The 23,330-nt window shown below is 41.8% G+C and overlaps 1 long non-coding RNA gene across 1 annotated transcript in view; it reads left to right on the top strand.

The window, feature by feature from the left end:
• Positions 1–23,330, top strand: part of LOC105948528 — a 146,673-nt gene that overhangs the window by 76,605 nt on the left and 46,738 nt on the right. The gene's annotated exons all lie outside the window — the stretch shown is intronic.

Here is a 23,330-nt window from a genome sequence, read left to right as displayed (position 1 = left end):
GGTATTTAAAGTGTATTGTTGTCTTACTGCTTCCCACGTTTGTTTCCCTACATTGTGCTGTACAGTCAGAGAGATAATTAAATGATACAGGCCTTTTTTTGACTATGATATATATTTATCAACAGAGAAACTATGTCAGCATTGTGACTATATCTGTATTTCTTTATTCCTCCTAATCACTAGTGTATATTGCTTAAGCACATATCTTGTCTTAGTTGATTTGTCATTAAAGGGGACCTGTAACCTACACATAAAAAGCTGTATAATAAAGCCATTTGCTAATTAAACATGAAACCCAAATTAATTTTTTTAATTAAGCTTCTATACCTGTTATAAATGTATCTTTATGCCTGATGCAGGCAATTACTTTCACTTTCCGTTCAGCACTACCTAGACGTCACCGGACTCTTCACATTCCCCCTCCCTCCTCATATTCTATAATTGTGTAACCTGTGCATGGGCATAAGCATCAGCTCCCCCATTCTGACATATATCATAACACAATATTTTGGGGTGATACAAAACGTGCCTTAATAACAGTGGCATAACATATGGCAGCAATCTGCTTGCTGTGATTGGGAATTCCAAGACTGCAGGAGAACAAGGTTTATATATTTTTTTTAGTGTAAGTAAATTTTATATTTCTCAACTAACATTATAGAAAAGTATTTAAAATTATTTCTTAAGCTGTCAGGTTCACTTTAAATTATTTATATTCATATTTTTCACCCCACCAGCTAGTACTGTCTCTAGCGGGAAATCTGAAATTATTGCACCCATTACTTTCTCTGCACCCAGAAAACCTTCTATTAAAAAATAAAATAAAATGAAATTCTCCTGGCTACAAAGAAATTGCTGGAGAACTGTTGTTGTTCTTGTATGGCCCCTTAAGGCAATAGGAAACAGGGACAGGGAGAGCTGCAATTTCAGTAGCCCACAATCACTGCACCCCACTGACATATTTATTAATCGTCTGCAGGAGGATTGTCAGGGAATAGTTACCTGAAAATGTGGCAGTCCCCCCCAAAAAAAACAAATGAAAAAAAAAAGACCAATTGCAAATGGTCTCAAATATAACTCTCTACATCATAATAAACGTAATGTTAAGGTGCACAACCCCTTTAATACAGGACAGTTGGAGGCACATTTAGGGTAATTTACAAACCCCAGGGGCTCAAGTGCAAGATCACTAAGGGGCCAAGATCACCTAACTGCTCATTATAGGAGCACTTTTCCCCCTTCTTTGTGGTGCGCTCTGCGCTGAGCAGCGGACGCCTATGTGCCTCCCCCACCCGCCTCTCTTGGATTCTGCACTGACTTTTTAAAGACTGAATCTAATTTACCAGGTCCATACCCTCAGTGGGGTAATTCATGTTAATTGAATTCTTGCTTTACTTACAGTAGATTTCTATAATAGAAAACACATACACAGTTTTCATTGACTGCTCCTGAACATAAAGCCCATCAATATGGAACTTTAGAGTTTCTAACTTATCACTGGGGAGTTACCCACAGCAGCCTTGCACCAAAAGAATTCTCCAAGAAACTGCAGCCATATGATATAGATTGCTAGTTCTTGTGCCATCAGAGCAGTAGCTGAACAAGACATAAAGCCAAGCAAGTCATCAAAACCAAAAGCCCCTTTTATTTAAAGATTATATTTGTAACCTCTATTTCAGCTCAATATCTGCCTTCCCGGACTAGTACCAGTAGAACATGGGTTACACTGTAGTCTTTCACCCAGAATGGGCCTTCGCTAAGTGGAAGAGGAAGGTGAGGGTGTTGTATAACTACACCTCTCTTGCTGCTATACAGAAAAATAAACCAGAGGGCGCCAGAGTTTCTTGCAAATCCAAAGGGTTACTCACAATACAGCTTCTCAGAGGCCAGTGGTACAGGCAACACCACATACAGAGTATAATACACACTGACACTCCCCTGAGCACAGACTGGCAGGAATCTCACTTCACCTCTGCCTCGCCCCATAGTGGATCCCTCAGGGAATTCTTCGGAGATAGCCACCACTTTTCTGTTTACATATTACACAGTTCAAAGCACACCAAGGGGCGTATTTATTATGCTGTGTAAAACTAATTCGCCGAAAAAACGGAGTAAAAAGCTGTGTAAAATGAATGGAAAAGATCGCCGTCTGAACGCCGGATATTACGCCGTTATTTTCCATAAATTCCAGTGGAAAGAAAATGCGTTAAACAATTATGCAGATTTTACGCCATTTTTACACAGAGTAGCCTGGCGATGTGTGGCGAATTTTCTCACCGTTTTTTACACAGCATAATAAATATGCCTCCAAGTCACATTGGGACAAGTAAGTAAGTTCACTATAGGGTGCCAATTTGTAAGGCAGCCCCTAGTGAAGACAAGTGCTGCTCCTGGTATTTTCCCTCTAATTACCATTCCACCATCTTGAGTGATTTTCCCAGGAATCCTATGGGGCCACTCCTGCACAATAAGGTACTTTCTTAGAGATCCCCTGCAGTGGCCCCAGGGTCGGACTGGGCCGCTGGGACATTGGGAAAAATCCCAGTAGGCCCCGACGGCCCCCCTGCCCGACCATTCCTCCCCTGACGCGTTAAATTTACGCGAGCTCAGGGGAGGACGTCGGGTGGGGGACCCTGTGGGGGGTTAGGGGGGCCCCTGCGGGGGGGGGGGTTAGGGGATGCGGCTGGCGGGGGCAGCTGCAGGGCCCCTGGGGTGGGAGCTCCAATGGGTCATGCACCCCCTAGTTCGACCCTGAGTGGCCCAGAACCAGAGATCCCTGGAAAAAGCAGCCAAGATGGGGCACAAACAAACTGGTACACTCCAGCAATATCACTTTCCTTGTTCCTTCAGCAATTACTGTATCCAACCAACCCAAGTTTAGTTAATTCTGAGTATCTGAATGCACACACAGGGAACACAAGAACAAACTGCATATTATTACTGCGCTTTCTCTGACTGAGTGCACTAATTTGTGACTGATTTTGTTTGTGAAATGCTGTCGCATATTTGATTTCTCGTTGAAGTGCATTTAAGGTTAGAGAATAAATTATTCCCTCAAATTCAAATAAAATGCACTGTATTGTCAACAAGCCCCAAACCTTTCGGCCACTTTATCTTTATTTCCTAAATTCGTCTGAACAGCTCATCAACTTTGGTCACAATGACAATTAATTTATCTCGTTAGGCATCCTAGAGCAATTTCAGATTTCAGCTAACTGTGTTATTTCTCTGAAGCTAATAAGCAGCTTCATCTACTGTAAACAAAGCCGTGCGAGTCTCATAATGCTCAGGATTTGTAAATCTCAGAAAGAATCCTTATAATTGCCAGGGACGCTGGAGCAGGTTTGCCAGCAAACTGATGTAAGAGGACATTTGTGTCACTTTGCTTCTAGCGTCGGCAGCAAAGCTACTTTGTGAACTCTTGTCTCCAGACAAATCTGCTACCTGTGTATTATAGAGAGTCATGGCTAATGTTTGTCCTTTGGTCAATGAGTACATAATGTTCGTACACTGCTAGAATGAAACGAAACAACGATGCATATTATGGATTTATGTACAATTGCTGTTCTTATACAGCAGGATATGCAGGGGTGTAAGTACAGAGGAAGCAGACCCTGCGGGTGCAGGGGGCCCAGAAATGTAGAGGACCCAGTAAGGCCCTAATTAATGAGCAATTAAAATATATATATCTTGGTAGAAGATGTCAGCTTAACAATGTTTTGGGGCCCTAAATTGAATTTGCTGTAGGGCCCAGTAACATCTTATGCCATTCAGTATATGGAGTAGTATATGCAATTCAGGGATGTTGAGCCTTTTAGCAGATGAACTTCATACCCCATTAGCCAAATATACTGTATTTGATTGGTATCTGGCCAAATGCCCCTTAGTAAAAACGGGCGATTTAAGATCTTCCAGAGGATTTAGAGTGATAATGCTGGGCTTTCCAGCTGGGGCCCTTGCCTGTTCATAGTAAGCATAGATGACTTATTATGGCTTCCATAAGTAAGCAGGAACTGGAACAAGCCCACTATACTTACCAAACCGACACACCCCGCTTCCCATCAGTCTAATCCAGCAGCCAAAAAATCCAAAAAGAGACTGATGGGTTAATGACGGCCACAGCTTTAATTAAAAAATAAGAGAAACCCCTAATATACCAATCACTGCACTCTGTTCCTTTTAAAAAAAATCCATTTTTATATGTAGAAATCCAGCTGCAAGACAGTTCTTCTCTTTCTGCATCATTTGAAATCCTGGCAGGGGAGGAGGGACTAAAACATTGCTACAAATTGTAACAACTTCTACACAGCTTACAGGCAGCATGCAGGTACTACTTAACCCAAAATGCATTGCACTGTTGTGTTCCTTTCCTTATTGACATCACATGTGCAGGGAAATGTAGGATTTGGAGAATCAATCAAAAAACTAAAAGTAAGGGGTGCGGCTCGGCACTGAGATGCCCACGGTAGCACTCTGCCTGGCTTAAGGAGAGCAGGTCGGGAGAAAGGCAAGTGCGGAGTTAACTCTACCCGTGCTGGTTTGTATGACACACCATACCACCCACTAACATCATGCAGGACCACAACGCACCGTTTTCCAAACCATACCCTCTTCCCCCCCATATGTGAATATGTACAGGTAGTATCTCTTATCAAGAAATCCATTATCCAGAAAGCTCTGAATTACAGCAAGGCCATCTCCCATAGACTCCAATTTCAGAAATGATATCTTTGTTCTCCGTAATAATAAAACAGTGCCTTGTACTTCATCCCAACTGTGGTATAATTAATACTGGAAGCAAAACAATCCTGTTGGGTTTAATCAATGTTTAAATGATATTTGGGCAGATCTAGAGTATGCAAAGAGCCCTTATCTGGAAAACACAATGGCCCAAGCATTCTGGATAACAGGTCCTATACCTGTACTAGATTGCACCAGTGCAGTTACATTTTCATCAGTATATCACAAGTTTAAAAATGAAACCATAAATCAGATCAGTTGCTATAGTAACCTACAGGGGTGCAATTACCACCAATGCTATTACATTAGCTATAGTTTCTCCCTGCCCAGTTATTGCTCAGGGCTCATAGAGACCCACACTGCTTATGGACAAGCAAATGCTAACAATGCAGCATCCCAATAATTTCCTAGAAATTCTGCAATGATATCAACATAATGTAGCAGGGAAGGAAGATGAATTCACTATTCTTACTGACATTTACTGAATCATCACATTTAGCCTAATTTTAACTGACTACTATCAGTAAATTTACTGACAGCTGGCAACCTGGAAAGAAACATATACAATACATGCTGACAGAGTGGAAGTATCTGAGATAACATTTTGGCAATGTGTCACTGACTTTTCTATTAAGTGTTTGTTTTTTTAACTCTTTAGATGCCTCTATATCACCTTGATTCCACCCTCTATTTATCTTGCTTCAGTCCCAGAGTCTTGCAATACTCTGCCTTCCAGGGTTAAATTTAAAGTAGTGTAGGAGGGTATTTGTTCTAGGCTACCCGCCCCATTTCCAAAAACAATGTTTGGTAATATTCCATATGTAATTATTAATTTGTATATGTAATAATTGCAGAGGATTTAAGATTCTTACCTTCTGAACTTAAACCATCATCCCACTGTTAGTCAACAACCATCAGGAGGGTGTGGGTACTATTAGTTCTACAAAAGCTGGAGGCTCTTAGGCTTAAAGGAGAAGGAAAGGCTAAGTCACTTGGGGGTGCCAAAATGTTAGGCACCCCCAAGTGACTTAGAACGCCTACCTTGTACCCCGGGCTGGTGCCCCTGTACGGAGGGAACAGCACCAGCCCGGGGTAGCTGCCGGCGCTTCCTCCTTCCTCCTCGCATGCGCCGGCCGGCGGATTTCGCCGGCAGCGTGCAAAGGAAGGAGGAAGCGGTGTCTACAGGTGCCCCGGGCTGGTGCTGTTCCCTCCGTACAGGGGCACCAGCCCGGGGTACAAGGTAGGCGCTCTAAGTCACTTGGGGGTGCCTAACATTTTGGCACCCCCAAGTGACTTAGCCTTTCCTTCTCCTTTAAGATGCTGGGGGGACCCATTATTTAGAATGCCTAGGACCTGGGGTTTTCTGGATAAGGGATCGTTCCATAATTTGGATCTCTGCACCTTAAGTCTACTAAAAAATGAAAAAATAAACCCATTAGGATCGGTTGCCTCCAATAACGATTAATTATATCTTAGCTTGGATCAAGTACAAGTTCTGATCTAATGAATTATTTGATTAAAATGGAGTCTGTGGGCGCTGGCCTTCATATAATTCAGAGCTTTGTGGATAACTATTTGCCACATCATCTAACATCCTTGTACTAATAAGAATGCTCCCCTCTCATAGAGACTGCCTACCTAGGGCTACGCATGAAAACAGTAAGCAAATGATATATCTCTAAATACTGTCTCTATCTATCTATCTATCATCTTTCTATCTACCTATTGTCTGTCTAACTATCTATCTATCTATCTATCTATCTATCTATCTATCATCTATCTATCTATCGTCTATCTATCATCTGTCTACTTTATAAAGTTTTCTTGTTCATCCTATTCACGATAGAAAAGACCTGCTTACTTTATATTTATTAGGTCTCCTAAGGTAAGATTCTGGTATCAAGAGTGACAGCTTTACTTTATCTACATGTATTGACTACTATTGTGGCAGCTTGTCTGACCAAGAATGAGCATTTGGGGCTTAATTGAGTAGAATTGCAATATTTATCATTTCACTGTTGCCAACAAGTAGCTGATTACTTCAGCACTGAGCTGTAAATCACTTGATACTCTAACGATCATGAAAATGAAGACGTACAGGATGCTTAGGAATATAGACATTGTCAGTATCAATGTTAGAGGCACATGAGGAAGAGCTTAGCTCACTTGCAGTGCTACATAGGCCAAGAAGGTAGATAACTATATAGCCTTTTATGTGTTTATACTGAAGCCCCACGTAGATCTCCAAAATAATAGTTCCAAACACTGGCCAGAGTCCCTCTTAATGATCCAAATGTTATATATATATATATATATATATATATATACAGTACATATATTATAATAAAAACTCCACAACCAACAAAAATGCCTTAATCGATTTTATTCAGTGAGATCCCAGCTAATGTTTGGGGGACTGGCCCCTCCATGGACACATAAACTCCACCCACATAGAATCATGTGGTGATATAATTACATCTAGTAATATAAATACACTAAGGGGCTGATTTACTAACCCACGAATCCGAATCCGAATTGGAAAAATTCCGATTGGAAAACGAACATTTTGTGACTTTTTCGTATTTTTTGAGATTTTTATGTCGCCGTTACGACTTTTCGTAAATTGTCGCAACTTTTTCGTAACCATTACGACTTGCGCGAATTGTCGCAACTTTTTCGTAGCCATTACGATTTGCTCGTATCTTGTCGTGACTTTTTCGTATTGAGCGCTCGTAAACTGCGGGCAAAACTTTCAGACTTAGCATGATTTTGGAAGCCTCCCATAGGACTCAATGGCACCCTGCAGCTCCAACCTGGCCCAAGGAAAGTCTCCCATAGGGCTCAATGGCACTCTGCAGCTCCAACCCAGCCCAAAGAAAGTCTCCCATAGGGCTCAATGGCACTCTGCAGCTCCAACCCGGCCCAAGGGAAGTCTCCCATAGGGCTCAATGGCATTCTGCAGCTCCAACCCGGCCCAAGGAAAGTCTCCCATAGGGCTCAATGGCACTCTGCAGCTCCAACCCGGCCCAAGGAAAGTCTCCCATAGGGCTCAATGGCACTCTGCAGCTCCAACCCGGCCCAAGGAAAGTCTCCCATAGGGCTCAATGGCACTCTGCAGCTCCAACCTGGCCCAAGGAAAGTCTCCCATAGGGCTCAATGGCACTCTGCAGCTCCAACCCGGCCCAAGGAAAGCCTCCCATAGGGCTCAATGGCACTCTGCAGCTCCAACCCGGCCCGAGGAAAGTCTCCCATAGGGCTCAATGGCACTCTGCAGCTCCAACCCGGCCCAAGGAAAGTCTCCCATAGGGCTCAATGGCACTCTGCAGCTCCAACCCGGCCCAAGGAAAGCCTCCCATAGGGCTCAATGGCACTCTGCAGCTCCAACCTGGCCCAAGAAAAGTCACGATACTGAAGCTTGAATGAATCCGAAACTTTCGTACTCGGCGCGAAGGCTACGAAAAAGTCGCGACAATTCACGCAAGTCGTAACACTACGAAAAAGTCGCGACATTTTGCAAAAGTCGTAACGGCTACGAAAAAGTCGCGACAATTTACGAAAAAATCGCAAAATACTGATCATTACGAAAAAAACGCATTCGGACACCTTCGGACCATTCGTGGATTAGTAAATCAGCCCCTAAGGGTGCCATTTACTAAAGCTCTGATTTTTTTCCAGTTCGGAATTTTTACCGCTAAAACTAGCACAATTTTTTTCCGAGATATACTGTGTATAAAATTGGCTAAGAATACTAATCCTACAAATCGCCTAAAGTTTTGCGACTTTTCTGTAAATTTTTCCTGTGCGACCTTTTTCAGTTCAGACTTTATAGTAAATGTTAGACATTTGTGGAAACGAGTTTATCTGAATTTTAATATAAAAAAAAATGAGAAATGTTAGAGTTTTATTAAATCTGCCCCTAAGGTGAACAGATCACTTGAGAATTAAGGACACTTCTAATAAATACATGTTGCAGGGCACCACTGGTTGCCTTTAATATAAACTGCAATCAGTTCAGTCCTTCAAGTTGGATTTTTCTTGAATTTTTAAGTCATCTGGTCTCCCTAAAATACACAATACTTCAGTAATCACATGTAGTGAAAAACTTTTCTTCCATAAAATCCATAGTTTGTTACTTGTACAGGATAAGTTGTACCTCATTCATATCAGAAGTTTATAGTACAGCTTTCGGATCTCTTATCCGGAAACCTGTTATCCAGAAAGCTCCAAATTATGGGAAGGCCATTTCCCATAGATTCCATTTTAATCAAATAATTCATATTGTTAAAAATGGTTTCTTTTTTCCTTATAATAATAATAAAACGGTACCTCGTACTTGATCCCAACTAAGATATAATTAATCCTCACTGGAGGCAAAACAATCCTATTGGGTTTAATTAATGTTAAAATAATGTTTTAGTACACTTAACACTTGAGCATTCTGGATATCAGGTCGCATTCTTGCAGTATATGGGGATATTTAATAGCCCAGTAAAGCTGTAAGGAATAAAAACACATTATTAGGAATTAGAAAAAGTCTAGTTTTTGCTAGAATATTAATATCAATTTCAATATGTTTTGCAAGAAAAAAAAAGCCTACTGACTGAACAAAAATGCCTACTGTTTTGTGAATATTAGGTGGAGCAGAACAGGCTAGTTTCACTAATCACTGCATAATATTAAAGTCTGTATCCTTACACGTTCATATAACAAAGTTTAATCACAACAAATTAATTATTACAAAACAAAAGGTGCCTTATACATTATACCTGTCAAGGAGAATAAACAAGAAAAGTTTAGATCTTCATTTAATCTCATTGGTCCATTGATGCCAATGTGTTCAACCTTTCTATGTGCAACAGTTATAGTAGTAGCCACCTCTAGTAGAAAAATCAATCATTGTAAAACCAACTATGTGAGATTTTTACTGTGTCTCTTGAAGGTACAAACTCTGGTCGGACCCCCTTAGCCCATGACATGAGTACAGGTATACATAAACTGACTGTCTCAATCATTTAGTCATAGTTCAATAATATGTAGGATAACAAATATCTATTCGCCCCAGATTTCACCTTGACTGACTTAGGGGAGTTTAGGTAAATCTACAAGAGCTAATGGTCTTTCACCCCAATTCTCACCCTAACAGCCTTCAGGTTCCTGCCCCGTTACTGCTCCAAGGCCCCCAGTCCACAGTTTGGGAACCACCTCTTTAACCCCTCAAAGTTGTAGCCATTGACCCAGTATTGCCTTTGGTCTCCTTTTGTTTAACCTAAAGGTGGCCATACACAGGCCAATTTCAGCTGCCGAGATTGGTCCTTATCTGCCAGTGTATGGGCCCCCTCAACCAACATCTGGCCTGAAATCAGCTGTAATCAGCATTTTGAAACCGCATCAGCTTGCTGATGTGAACCAACTACTCCTATGCTCGCCATTTGAATATGATCGTTTGGCCTGAATTAGCCTGATATCGCCCACCCATAGGGTGTCAGTCTGGTGGCTCATAACATTACTATTCCCACTCACCCAGTGTAAAACAGACTTTAAATAACTTAAGTTATGCAAAATCGTAGAAACTTTTAAATATTTATGCTGTGACAAAATACCCTTTTAGATTGGAACAACATGTACTTTAAGCTGTCGTTATCTTTAATAGCTAAAATAACCAGTTTCAGCTTGTTGCAAATAAGCCATAATATTGCAGCATCTGTATTCATTTGCATATTACGAGCAGTCCGGTATTTATGCCTTCCTATTGAATAAAACATGGCTATATTTCATTTAATGCTCAGATGCCGGCCTATTTTTCTGAGAGATTTTGCAAACTAGCCCGCGACATATAATTAATTGAATCTGTTACTGATTTCAGTGGTTATTTAATGGCGGAATTTTGGCTGCCGTGGGTTAGCCATGCCGAGGCTGCCGCTCTGGGTAAGCTGGGAGCACCTTGGACCTATTATAACAGGGCATTTTCCTTGCACAGTAGTTTTGAAGGGATCCTTTTTTCCTGTAAGATGCTATTTCTGAAATACTTAGACAAGCAATTTGGAAATGGGACTTGGCTGTGACACCTCATTATTACGGGTCTTGGCGTAACAGAAGAATAAACAAGACTCATGCATATTTCAGCCTTCATGCACTGCACAAAGCACACTGTAGCAAAAGCTATTTTTCATTGTCACAGAGCCGGGATCCTTTCACGGAGTCTACACAGTTTCCTGGAGTGAAATAATAGTTACTGACTAAACATTTCAACAACTAAATACCTTCAGTTCTCCAGGTCAATGTCCCTTTCCTCTCCCGCGCACAAAACATAGGAAACCGATAGAGAAGGAGAGCCAGGAAAAGCCTAATTACGCTGCAACTTCATTTCTGAATTCATTATCTGTTTGATTTTCAGGAAAAAAAGGGTATTTTCATTCACAATTCATTGGCCTTTAATTTGAAATGGGAAAATTGGCACCAGTACAGCAAAAAAAAGCTGGGGGGTGTGCTGATTGTCCTGTTAGTGGCTCTGTGTTAGCGCTTAGGGGTAATTAATACTCAATTTGCTTTATCCATCTATGGCAGGAAAAGGGCCATTTCCTTTTAGTTTAAAGAGTGAGCGGAGACCAAACGTTGACTAATTGCAACTTTTTGTCATCAGAGTGAACAAGAGGCTCGGGCACTGCTTTTGTTGTCAGACAGAAAAGATATTTGGTTGGAGGCAGTTTGGGGAAAGCACTCTAAAGATCTTTGACACTAATCACTGGCACAAGAGTGAGAGGCCGGGAAATGTAATTACAAGGATGCAATGTAGCCACAAGCTGTAGTTCATGTGCGTGGGAGACTTATAGTGGGGAGAAGAACACCAAAAGAGATTTAGTATATATGGCACCTCTGTGTAGTTCAGTACCAGACAGCTGTGAGATATAGGAGACACCCCCCCCCCCACCCCCTTACAAGGCTGCACCAACACCTAAAAGTCACAGTCGGTGACATGTTCTAAGTGCTGCCAAGAGAATACTGACACTGATTCACTCAAACATGCCCAGGGTTTGGTGCAAAGTGCACAAAATGGGCACAATCTGCTATGTTTAGCACATCTGCTTGTGCCTTGCCCTATACTTGCAGAGACCTGCGTTCCATCCATAAATACAGCAATACACATCATTCAGACAAGTTAGGTAGCTGTTGTGGGCACAGGCTGCAATGGAGCCCTGTACTTACTGCCTTCCATACTCACTGCCTTCCCTACTCACTACCTTCCCTACACACTGCCTTCCCTACACACTGCCTTCCCTACACACTGCCTTCCCTACTCACTGCCTTCCCTATTCCTTCCTTACTCACTGCCTTCCCTATGCCTTCCCTACTCACTTCCTTGCCTATGCCTTCCCTAGTCACTGCCTTCCCTATGCCTTCCCTACTCACTGCCTTCCCTATGCCTTCCCTACTCACTGCCTTCCCTACTCACTACCTTCCCTACACACTGCCTTCCCTACACACTGCCTTCCCTATGCCTTCCCTACTCATTGCCTCCCCTATGCCTTCCCTACACACTGCCTTCCCTACACACTGCCTTCCCTACACACTGCCTTCCCTACACACTGCCTTCCCTACACACTGCCTTCCCTACACACTGCCTTCCCTACACACTGCCTTCTCTACACACTGCCTTCCATACTCACTGCCTTCCCTATTCCTTCCTTACTCACTGCCTTGCCTATGCCTTCCCTACTCACTGCCTTCCCTATTCCTTCCTTACTCACTGCCTTGCCTATGCCTTCCCTACTCACTGCCTTGCCTATGCCTTCCCTATTCAAGAAGCTGTAACTGACAGGCTGAGAAGGGACAGTCAGGTTGGCTAAACAGTCAGGTTTAGGAACTTCAAGTAACAATTACTTACAAAAACAGCCCTATCAGTGAAAAATGGTCAACATGACCTATAGGGAACTTTTAATGTACATTCATATTTTAAAAAGTATTATTTCGGGTGTCAGTATCACTTTAATTTTACACTGCCAAATGCTTTCTGCAAAGGGGAAGGTTAATTTGGAATGATAGGTTCTTGACTTTTCATCTTTCAAAATTGCTTCCAATTTGTATGAGTGTTTAACCCCAAGCAACCATATAGCTGTTAAGCACACTTTTAGACAGCTGTCCAAATAGGAACAGCCTGTGCCATTAAATATATATTTTTCCAGTTCATTTTTGTTATTCAACACAATGAAGACCAATTACAAGTTAAAACAGAATTCAGTTATGTCTAAGGTGAACATCTCCTATAGGTTTCTATATATGCACTAAATATTTTTGGGGGTTTCTTTTCAAAAGCTAAAGATATTTATGTTTATTGAAAAGTGGGACTTAAATTAATAAAATTTAACACTGAACCTAAATGTAAATTAAGTATGATTTTTTTTAAATTTGAGCCTTTCGATTCTTTGGCAAATGCAAAGTCAATAAACGTTTAATCTGATTCATTAGAAACATGGAGAAGACATGGGAATGGTTTGGTTATATATGTTTTCATATACCCTATAAAGATATATGAAGGGAAAAAAAGAGACAAAGGAAAATTCATTATTTTCGGATATCAGAATGACCTTCGACTATTTGATTTTGGTGAAATATTTCAGGAATAGCTCTTACACTAATATGTTTTTGATTATTTCTTGGGTATGACATACTTATGCTGCCTTTATTTGTTTTTCCACCACCTTCATCTCTCGCTATTTTTCCTGCATGGCCTACACACCCCAGAGCTAAATTAAAGCCAATGAAAACATTACGGCCATCAGAATTTATGGTGGAACCATCCAATGTTCCATGCCTGAAAGGAAGTCAGGAGAGATTTATTCTACATTATTAAGTGTTTGTGCTTTGTGCAAGATAAGCAGCAACAAGGGATATATCAAAATCTGTCACAAGCTCTTCAGAGATGGGGAAGCAGACCGCTGAATTTATTGTACTGCGGACTTTATACATACAACAAAATAGAATAAAAAGAGCATCACTAGCAATCATACAGGTGGGAGATGGGCTCCTTATAGTGAAGGTAGCCATACATGCTGTACTGATTGCTACATGGGCTAAAGAGATGGCCATGGATAGTATCTTGGCCTTTATATTGTTCTGCTCCTTCAGTGTTCTTTATATGTTTAACAATGTGCAGCATTATTAATTGTATTTTAAAATGATCATAAATAACAACAGTTATGTTTAAGTAATTTTTGTTATTACATTGCAATTTGTTAATTGTATAGAGCAATATAAAAATGTCAGTGTTAGGCTGCTATTTAAGTCATTCACAGTGTTCCAAACATTCCACTTTCTCAAATAAAGCCCCAGGTGAAAATCAGTGTTAGCAACTTAAACCCTTCGGTGACACGTTAACATCAACATTTATTAACATCTAACAGTTGCTGTTTGTAAAATTGCCTTGGTGAATTCACACTTATTTATATTCTTTTGCCACTGGAACTCTGCAACAGTAGTGCTTTCTGCACCATAATGGTAAAATTGTCACTTTTTATATATATATATATTTTTATTTATATATATATATATATATATACAGTATATATATATATGTAAAAAATGCTGATGCACACCAGGAAAATTTTATCAAAAAAAAGATACTTAGTTTATTTAGATCGACGTTTCGGTCCTCACCCAGGACCTTTATCAAGATATAAAATGTGCAAACAAACAGTGTTTATAAAGACTCACCCACCAGTTAACCACCACCAAACCACACCCCTCTCTGGAGTGGCTGTGTTAACCCTTAAAAAAGATCTCAGTTCCAGCAGATATCAAACCAATCACATTTCCAGGTAATCTGTAAAATAAAGTGCATAATGCATAATATTCTATAAGGTGCAACGTATAGAATATTATGCATTATGCACTTTATTTTACAGATTACCTGGAAATGTGATTGGTTTGATATCTGCTGGAACTGAGATCTTTTTTAAGGGTTAACACAGCCACTCCAGAGAGGGGTGTGGTTTGGTGGTGGTTAACTGGTGGGTGAGTCTTTATAAACACTGTTTGTTTGCACATTTTATATCTTGATAAAGGTCCCGGGTGAGGACCGAAACGTCGATCTAAATAAACTAAGTATCTTTTTTTTGATAAAATTTTCCTGGTGTGCATCAGCATTTTTTACATATTTACATTGTTTATCTGATTTGCACCCAGGTTGTTATCCCTATAAGTGTGTGCCTCAGCCTTTTTCTATATATATATATATATATATATATTTTATAAATTGATAATCAGACAAGTCTACAATTGTGAAGGGACAGTAATCTTAACACGTTTGTATCAATATTTTGTACATTTCTTCTCCTTAGGCCAAATAAATGATCTACTTAAGCAAGGCGTAGTTCACCTTTAAATTAACTTTTAGTATGATGTAGACATTGATATTCTAAGACAATTTGCAATTGGTCTTGTTTGTCGGTTATTTAACATTTTGTTCAGCAGCTCTCCAGTTTGGTATCTTAGCAGCTATCTGGTTGCTGGGGTGCAATTTACCCTAGCAATCCGACAGTGGTGTGAACAAGTGTTGGGTATATGAATAGAGGGTCTGCATAAAAAGATAATTATTAAAAAGTAATAATAACAATGAAATTGTAGCTTGCTGGGGTCAGTGACCCCCATTTAAAAGCTGCAAAGAAAAAATATAATAAGAATCAATTGCAAAGTTGATGGGACTGGGGCATTCAATAACAAGCTAAAAGTTTACTTAATGAACCTCCCCTTTAATGTAAATGTTTGTAAGCATCATCATACCTTGGCATCAAATAATAGAAATAATAGAAAAATAATCAGTATATCTCTATTAAATCCCTGTGTCTATAATAGAAGACTCACATTTTTATTGCAAGTCTACAGGCTTCCTACAGTATGTACAGTCCTATGTACAGTCCTATGTACACTCAGGGGAGAGGTCTATGGGCCTATATAATAACATATAGGGCCACATTCAATTCCACAAGAAAACATTATTTTATGGTTTATCATGTGATGAGGTTCAGTCAGGTAATGACATCTACAAACAATGTATTTATTGGTAAATTTCTGCTTAATTCTTAATAATTATTTCAACATTTGAATTTACTATTTTAAAGCAGGCCAGCAAACATTTTAGGCATAGAAAGACTAAGGAAGAACCATACAGAAATAGTGGAAAGATGGAAAAAAAAGTTGTGGCTGGAAAAAAAATCACCCAAAAGCAGTAAGGCATATAAATCCTGAATCTTTAGAATTTACCCTACTAGGCATGGACTGGCAGTCTGTGGGTTCTGAGGGGCTGCTGTAAGATGCCATAGAAAGTCACTATGTATTGGGCTGGTGGGGGATATTTGGGCCTCTGTGTACTTGAAATGCCAGAGTCTATTTTGAATTTGATTTGTCCTTTTTCTCTCATTTTTCTTAAGTGCCTATGTGCAACCTGTGGCTATAGGTAAGGTGCACATAAATAAAAAAAAAATCCAAAACTAAATTTATGAATGTGTTTCAGGCCTGAGTGCTATTGGGAATTTGAGTAACACTGTTGGTGCCCCTAGTTTCAGCTAAGGAACTATAGTATGGGACTTATGCGTCTATCAGCAAAGAGTGCAGGAATTATTCTGGCAGCTTTTGGCGTGATTGTTTCCTTGAAATGAGCATGAAAGCCAAGGGCTCCCAGTAGCTCCCAGCCTCATCACAGCAGGGGCACTAAAGCCTGTGTTAAATGCGTCAGCACCAGCGTCTCACCAGCTTAGGCTTAATGTTGGATGACTTGACCCTTCAGTGAGAAGACCAAACTGTCAGCTCCTTGAAAATATCACAACATAAAAAAGTCCCATTTTTACATGTGTGAGATTTATGCACTTGTTGTAAATGGCAATTTTTTTATAATCAAGGACCTCATTTTCAAACACATTTCACATACAATACATGCATGTGTTTTTCTTTCATTTGCCTTTCTTACATCCCCATAATCATTTAGGCTAGCTCATCATAACAAAATTCTGTCACACAGCAAAATGTGACCTTTATATTTACAACATACTTATTGGTTAGTGGGCAACACATCCAATTTAATTTGCATGCACATTTAAATCTAAATGCATATTAATTTGGCTTACTGCTAATCTGACCAAATTTATAGAAACCGTAAGTGGAGTGTGTGGGGGCACAGCGGAGAGCAGCACAGAGAATAAGGAGCGAGAAGAGTAAACTAAATGGGAAAGCCTGGACTGGAATACAATATAAAATAGGGACACTGTACTGGGAGACAATATGAGAACCAAAAAAGAAAAAATAGAAAGGAAAATGAAGACAGGGGCCCTTGAGTAGGTGTGGAAGCCCCTGGGCAGAAGCTCTGGTAGGCCTTGGACGCCCATTCAGATACACTAGATGCCAGGCTGTGAATGTGTATGCAAGCCAATACGCAGCACCATAATGACCAACAGTTTGACCTCCCTGTGCTGTCCCACAGCTCCACATCAACAGCAGCGGCCCCCAGCAGCACAATGACTATCAGGAGCAGTGGCCCCCAGCAGCACATCTGAGTGGTACAGCTGTAGCTGGTTGTACTTTGCATGATTGGGTGAGAAGAATGCTTAAAACCCTACAGAATGCTAAAAGATAGAGAGTTTTAGTTATTTAGTTAGACGCCACTGAGTGTCCCAGTCATTTAGCCATTGTCATCTTATATCTAGCTATCTTGCTGTGTTTTAAGCAACACTTTTTGTCCTCTTCATTTTATTTTTGGCATAGAAAGTCTTTGGCTTTATGACAGCTCCAGCAATCTGTTCTTTAGCAAAAGCTAGATGTCAGTGGGCAGCGGTGTATCTATAGGGGTGCAGATCGTCGGATACGAAAATTTTCGTGCAATTACCTAACGCACATCAAAAATTATCATGGTTAGTATGAATTTTTTCCAATCGTGCTTTTAATTGGCGAAAATGCGCACTTTGATAAATGTGCCCCTTTGCCTTTGTAATGGATGAACCCTAAAACCGCTATACACCGGGTTCATTCACGATTAATAACCGCGAGATAGCTTTCTGAATACCTAACTTGTTCTACACTATTTTACATTTGCAATACATTTGTGCATTACTAACAGAGTAATGGAATCTTCCATCAGTTCTCAAGCTCATACAGTGCAGCTCAGCATCTGACACAGAAATAATTGCACTGAGCTGGACTCGGTCCCAGCCTTTCCCCACCCTCTTCCCCCCCCATTTTGCTGAGGAGAAGGGGGGGTGATTGTACCATCCCTGAAACCATGCAAATCACTTGCGTGCAGATGGGAAAGCGATGCAAATTGGGCACGCATAAAACTGATTGCTCTAACGAGAAGTACACCCCGTTTATTCATTAGTATAATTTCTGTTGTACATTGTTTCACAGGATCTTGCATTGTGCCTGCGATATGAATATTTAGCTTCATTAGGCAAGGCATGGCTTTCATTTTTTTTGGCTGCTCTGTGATAATACAAACAATTAGCGTTAAATGATAATGCTTAAAGGTGTGCGGATCTGGTAAGAAAAAAAAGCTTATTTCCTTCCTCTTACCCTTTTGAGATCTCTGGCATTTCTAGGAGACATGTACTTTGCTCTCACTTTAATTTATGTTATAATCTACATAGGGCTGAAGTGCTGTAGGTGCAGCTGAGTACCTTGGTGTAACATGGCTTTAGTTATTAAAAGGGATAACAGGGGGGAGACATCTGACGAATGCTGCACTGGGGATTATACTCTACAAGAAGCCACAGAACGGAATAAACCCTACTGTGAATATCAACCACTTATTACATTCCACTGTGACTTTCTGTATATCCAGGGGATCAATGACACTTTATTACACAGGCAAAATAAAACCATCATAAGGGGGGCTTTAATTACATCCTCCTGATCTAGTTCATTAAAAATTGTCTAAAAATGTCCAATAATTGTGTCTGATGTTTATTCCCGCAGCCAGCAGCCCTATTCCTAAAGGTTCCAGCAGCATATTGCTGGTTAATTTATAATACTGGCACCGGCCCTAGTTGGCAAGTTGCTGGCTGGGTGGAACCCTACTAGCAGCACAGCCCTTAATCTCCTGCTCTACCCAGGGTTATGTACATGCAAGGTACACCAGAGCTGAGCCAAGAATTTTGGCAAAGGCAAAGGAGGCACTCTGCCCCCCAACTGAGTTGATGGCTGACACTGGGGAGCCACCTTTTTTCATGGCCCCTTACTGGCCAAAGATGTGAGGCAGGGACGGGGATAACAAATGGGTGGGGATATGACACAGAGGGGGCAGAGCTGCTAATCTGGAGGGAGAAGGATGAGATGCAGGTGGAGTCGGGGCAGAATTGGGGTGGGCTGGAGGCAGAACAACTGCCAGTAAGATTGTAATACTGGCCCTGGCTCTGGCTGGTATTTTACCCCAGCAGTTACAGACAGACCTGACAAAGACATGGTGAGGAGAGAACATAACAGGCTTAACGGCAAATTTCTCAGGTATAAGGGGGTATTTATGGCCTGCAAGAGCAGTTGCAGTTACTTATGGCGCTCCAGGCACAGTCAGGTGAGAAAATGCCATTCTTCTTGCATCTAAATCCAATCCTCTTATCCGCATATTTGCATTCAGTGTCACTCCTTCTGTCCCGCCATCGAGGCCCAGACTGGCAATCTGTAGATCATGCCAAATGCCAGAGGGGCTGCTGTAAGATGCCAAGACAGTCACTATTTATTTGGCTGGTATTTGGGCCTCTTGCATTCTTGAAATGCCTCCCCTTGTGAATCACAGAATAGCATCAGGTGCATCACCACCTTGCATTTCAAATTGCACTGGAATTGTTGAAAAAATACTGCATTGCGGATAGAAAACATGCCAACATGAGCCCAAAATGTCACTTTGCAGCACTGTGGTTGTAACGGACCCTTAGTGTGCTGCTTTGCTGACTGCCATGGCCAATGTGTCTCTGTGCTTACTTGGTGCTTATACCACCCAAAATGACATCACTTTGTGACATCATAGAAACCCTATCAGTCAGCTGGGGCAGTGACAGCCTGTGCAGGAACTCCTTCAACTCCTTCAACTCACTGGCCATGCAACTGTGGGATCATTTTGTGGAACAGGGGAACGGGCATATTAACATCAAGGTGGCTTACGATGGGACCATTATGGCCAACTGTGAAGTTTTGTCAACCTTTAAACACAAAAAACAGGTTCAGAGACTAAGGGGCACATTTACTAACCCACGAACAGGCCGAATGCGTCCGATCGTAAAGATCGATATTTGGCGATTTTTCGGAAAATTATCGCAACTTTTTCGTTGCCATTCCGATTGTTGCGCAAAATCTGGCGATTTTTTCGTAGCGTTAAAACTTGTGTGAAAAGTCGCGCCTTTTTCGCAGCTTTCGCGCCGAGTACGAAACATTGGGATTCATTCAAGCTTCAGTATGGTGACTTTTCTTGGGCCAGGTTGGAGCTGCAGAGTGCCATTGAGCCCTATGGGAGACTTTCCTTGGGCCAGGTTGGAGCTGCAGAGTGCCATTGAGCCCTATGGGAGGCTTTCCTTGGGCCAGGTTGGAGCTGCAGAGTGCCATTGAGCCCTATGGGAGACTTTCCTTGGGCTGGGTTGGAGCTGCAGAGTGCCATTGAGCCCTATGGGAGACTTTCCTTGGGCCGGGTTGGAGCTGCAGAGTGCCATTGAGCCCTATGGGAGACTTTCCTTGGCCCGGGTCGGAGCTGCAGAGTGCCATTGAGCCCTATGGGAGACTTTCCTTGGGCTGGGTTGGAGCTGCAGAGTGCCATTGAGCCCTATGGGAGACTTTCCTTGGGCCGGGTTGGAGCTGCAGAGTGCCATTGAGCCCTATGGGAGACTTTCCTTGGCCCGGGTCGGAGCTGCAGAGTGCCATTGAGCCCTATGGGAGACTTTCCTTGGGCCGGGTTGGAGCTGCAGAGTGCCATTGAGCCCTATGGGAGGCTTTCCTTGGGCTGGGTTGGAGCTGCAGAGTGCCATTGAGCCCTATGGGACACTTTCCTTGGGCCGGGTTGGAGCTGCAGAGTGCCATTGAGCCCTATGGGAGACTTTCCTTGGGCCGGGTTGGAGCTGCAGAGTGCCATTGAGCCCTATGGGAGACTTTCCTTGGGCCGGGTTGGAGCTGCAGAGTGCCATTGAGCCCTATGGGACACTTTCCTTGGGCCGGGTTGGAGCTGCAGAGTGCCATTGAGCCCTATGGGAGACTTTCCTTGGGCCAGGTTGGAGCTGCAGAGTGCCATTGAGCCCTATGGGACACTTTCCTTGGGCCGGGTTGGAGCTGCAGAGTGCCATTGAGCCCTATGGGAGACTTTCCTTGGGCCGGATTGGAGCTGCAGAGTGCCATTGAGCCCTATGGGAGACTTTCCTTGGGCCAGGTTGGAGCTGCAGAGTGCCATTGAGCCATATGGGAGACTTTCCTTGGGCCAGGTTGGAGCTGCAGAGTGCCATTGAGCCCTATGGGAGACTTTCCTTGGGCCGGGTTGGAGCTGCAGAGTGCCATTGAGCCCTATGGGAGACTTTCCTTGGGCCAGGTTGGAGCTGCAGAGTGCCATTGAGCCCTATGGGAGACTTTCCTTGGGCCGGGTTGGAGCTGCAGAGTGCTATTGAGCCCTATGGGAGGCTTTCCTTGGGCCAGGTTGGAGCTGCAGAGTGCCATTGAGCCCTATGGGAGACTTTCCTTGGGCCGGGTTGGAGCTGCAGAGTGCCATTGAGCCCTATGGGAGACTTTCCTTGGGCCGGGTTGGAGCTGCAGGGTGCCATTGAGCCCTATGGGAGGCTTTCCTTGGGCCGGGTTGGAGCTGCAGGGTGCCATTGAGTCCTATGGGAGGCTTCCAAAATCATGCTAAGTCTGAAAGTTTCGCCCGCCGCTTACGAGCGCCCAATACGAAAAAGTCGCGACAAGATACGAGCGAATCGTAATGGCTACGAAAAACTCGCGTTTTTTCGTGCAAGTCGTAATGGCTACGAAAAACTCGCGTTTTTTCGCGCAAATCATATTGGTAACGAAAAAGTCGCGACAATTTCTGAAAAGTCGTAAAGGTGCCGAAAAAATCTCAAAAAATACGAAAAAGTCGCAAAATGTTCGTTTTCCAATTGGAATTTTTCCGAATTCGGATTCGAATTCGTGTCTTAGTAAATCAGCCCCTTAGTGTTGGGTGCCAGTCCAGTTTAAATTCAGTGTACAAGATACTACCATAAATACCACCTTTCCCAAGACAATAATACTCTACAGAAAATCGACAGGAAATATTAGATTTGCTTTCAGGGTTTTAAAAGAGAATGGGAGTTAAATTGCTTTATTGACCAAGTGCTTCTGATGGCTTTTCAGGCTTTATTTTCCTTTATATCTGACTTTTTGCATTTGAAGTTTTGCCCTTAAGAATATACTTTGATGCATATTATGAACTGTCTCTTTCGACTGATATAATTAACATTTTATTGCTTATTAACTTTTAATTTATTGTGGAAAGCCTGTCTCCCATAGACTCCATTTTAATCAAATAATTCAGAATTTTAAAACTGATTCCCTTTTTCTCTGTAATAATAAAATAGTACCTTGTAATTGATCCCAACTAAGATATAAATAATCCTTATTGGATGCAAAACCATCCTATTGGGTTTAATTAATGTTTTATTGATTTTTTAGTAGACTTAAGGTATGGAGATCCAAATTAGAGAAAGACCCCTTATCCAGAATACCCTTGGTCCTGAGCATTCTGGATAACAGGTCCTATACCTGTACTTTATTTAGCATATTTTACACAGTATGTATGTATTTATATTTATAAGGTACATTGTAGTCATTGTGGCTTGTTTAATTTAGATCATTAATCTGATTATGTATTTAATTTATATATACCCCAATGAGTTAATTGTCTGATGCTCTTACACTGCTAGATATAAATTGTGGATCCTATTGCCATGAAACCTATTTGGCCTGAGGTACTCTCTGCCCACACATCCCCTCCCACGAATGTGAATAAAGGGAATTGATTGTACAGGTATGGATTCTCCTGTCTGCTCAGTTGAAGTGGGTTCCAACATGCCAATATGTTTCGTATGAGGAAAAGCTTACGGCACAGGTGGCACGCAAGGAGAACAGTTTTCAAGACCACAGATACAGTGCTAGATATTTTAGTCTGTATGACATTGCTGTTTATGGTCAATTGGATTTGGACAATACTTCTTTTTTAAAAATTTCCGGGCCTGGGCCGTGTCTCCGGCCCCCCCAGTACTGACTGTGCACAAAGTGCCCTGAGGCAGCGAATGGGAATAGGACAAACCCAGGAAAGTTATAGGACTATCTAATTTTTTTTTTGCTATCACTGATTCCGATATGGTAAATGTGCTCCATAAATAGGTGACACACTACTCTCACAAAACCATAATAGATTCCCAAGATATTGCAGATTACTCTTTACTTCCATTTCCATCCACTGTCTCTAGAGACGCTAATGAGATTTCTTAATTTAGCGCAGTGTGACAAATGGGCAGATATCCGTAGATGTCTCTGTACATGGGGCTGCATATATTAATGGCTACTGAGGGGATTTGTAATGCTGCTTTATGTTCACAGGT

Source organism: Xenopus tropicalis, chromosome 5 (assembly GCF_000004195.4).
Source record: "Xenopus tropicalis strain Nigerian chromosome 5, UCB_Xtro_10.0, whole genome shotgun sequence".
NCBI lineage: Eukaryota > Metazoa > Chordata > Amphibia > Anura > Pipidae > Xenopus > Xenopus tropicalis.
Note: the sequence above shows the minus strand (reverse complement) of the source record. Positions and strands in the feature narration are given on the sequence as shown.